At 25.7% G+C, this 2,302-nt stretch overlaps 1 long non-coding RNA gene across 1 annotated transcript; it reads right to left on the bottom strand.

Moving 5' to 3' along the window:
• Window positions 1–1,179: 1,179 nt before the first annotated feature.
• Window positions 1,180–2,037, bottom strand: LOC110920811. Its single transcript, XR_002581929.2, has 4 exons — window positions 1,993–2,037; window positions 1,488–1,539; window positions 1,360–1,402; window positions 1,180–1,215 (listed from the first exon to the last, which is right to left on the bottom strand). It is a non-coding gene; the product is annotated as an uncharacterized LOC110920811 (long non-coding RNA).
• Window positions 2,038–2,302: the final 265 nt, after the last annotated feature.

The following is a 2,302-nucleotide window of genomic DNA, read 5'->3' on the forward strand; positions in this document are numbered from 1 at the left end:
ACCAGGGCTCACAACATGTGCACTTGCATCCTAAACTTCTATTGCAATCTGTAAAAATATGTGTCATTACTAATAGTAAAATGATATAAAGTATTGTATTTCTATACATATTTCAATAGAATAAATGAAATAAAAAAAGATAAAGTCGGTTAGTTTATCTAATTCTCGTAATTTTCTCTGTCGATTTTACCTTCAGAAGCAAAGTACTTGAAAAGCGAACTAATTCACAACTCCTCAAGAAAGAGAAAAAGAATCCAACATAGTTAATAAGAATATCTTAATATCTTGAAGTAAAAATAAAAATTTAAAAAGCTTACTGAGGACTTGAACCATGTGGCATACTCGTACATATAACATACCTATAACAAACAAAACAAAAAAATATGCTTAAAATAAAAAAAATTACATTTTTTAATCATCTATGAAATTCTTTAAATGGCTGGAAATAATGTGATTGTTTGTTTTCAATAATTGTGTGTTTAATAGGTTTGTGCGTCAACAACCGAACCTAGTTTGACATACAGAGAGGTCATTTAGGTTTAAAACAAATGCTATATAGCTTTCCAAATTCTGAGAAACATGAAAAATAATGTGATTGTCGAAAATTATGGAAACTAACAGAAAATTTGGAAGAAATTAAAACTTTAATATAAGTTATCTTGATAAATTTGGAAATACGTTACAATTTAGACAACTTTGATAAGTATCCATAATTGGTATCTATTTCAAAAATTCAAATTTTGAAATAATCAGTCAATGTGATCCACAATTACTTAAAATATGATTAGTAATTAGAAACCCAATAAACGTACAAAAAATATTGGGTCATCTTCCTCAATAAGCTTTAAAAATGAAAGACTGTTGTTAATGTGATCCATATCTGAAAATTAAAAAACACAATCAATATCAATATTCCTCAATAAGCTTTAAAACTTAATGTAGTCATGGGAGAAACTTCAAAAACCAAAAATAAAAAGGAACGGTTTCAAAAAAATTTTAAAAACTATTTATTTTTAGTAACACAATCAATATTTCGAAAACAAAACATTATACCGGATGAAAAAATATCAAAACACTGTAAATCATCATCCAACAACAAACTAAAAGACTGTAAATAAAAATATCAGTAACATGATAACACAATCAAGACATCAACAAAATATCAACAATAAAAAAATCAACATGTGCACTTGCATCCTAAACTTCTATTGCAATCTGTAAAAATATGTGTCATTACTAATAGTAAAATGATATAAAGTATTGTATTTCTATACATATTTCAATAGAAATAAATGAAATAAAAAAAAGATAAAGTCGGTTAGTTTATCTAATTCTCGTAATTTTCTCTGTAGATTTTACCTTCAGAAGCAAAGTACTTGAAAAGCGAACTAATTCACAACTCCTCAAGAAAGAGAAAAAGAAATCCAGCATAGTTAATAAGAATATCTTAATATCTTAAAGTAAAAATAAAAATTTAAAAAGTTTACTGAGGACTCAAGAGAACTTGAACCATGTGGCATACTCGTACATATAACATACCTATAACAAACAAAACAAAAAATAGGCTTAAAATAAAAAAAAATTACATTTTTTAAACATCTATGAAATTCTTTTAATGTTTGGAAATAATGTGATTGTTTGTTTTCAATAATTGTGTGTTTAATAGGCTTTTGCGTCAACAACCGAACCTAGTTTGACATACAGAGAGGTCATTTAGGTTTAAAACAAATGCTATATAGCTTTCCAAATTATGAGAAACTTGAAAAATAATGTGATTGTCGAAAATTATGGAAACTAACACAAAATTTGGAAGCAATTAAAACTTTAATATAAGCTATCTTTATAAATATGGAAATACGTTACAATTTAGACAACTTTGATAAGTATCCATAATTGCTATCTATTTCAAAAATTCAAATTTTGAAACAATCAGTCAATGTGATCTATAATTACTTAAAATATGATTAGTAATTAGAAAACCAATAAACGTACCAAAAATATTGGGTCATCTTCCTCAATAAGCTTTAAAAATGAAGGAGTGTTGTTAATGTGATCCATATCTGAAAATTAAAAAAACACAATCAATATCAATATTCCTCAATAAGCTTTAAAACTTAATGTAGTCATGGGAGAAACTTCAAAAACCAAAAATAAAAAGGAACGGTTCAAAAAAATTTAAAAACTATTTATTTTTAGAAACACAATCAATATTCCGAAAACAAAACATTATACCGGATGAAAAAATATCAAAACACTGTAAATCATCATCAACAACAAACTAAAAGACTGTAAATAAAAATAT

Source organism: Helianthus annuus, chromosome 11 (genome assembly GCF_002127325.2).
Source record: "Helianthus annuus cultivar XRQ/B chromosome 11, HanXRQr2.0-SUNRISE, whole genome shotgun sequence".
Classification (NCBI taxonomy): domain Eukaryota; kingdom Viridiplantae; phylum Streptophyta; class Magnoliopsida; order Asterales; family Asteraceae; genus Helianthus; species Helianthus annuus.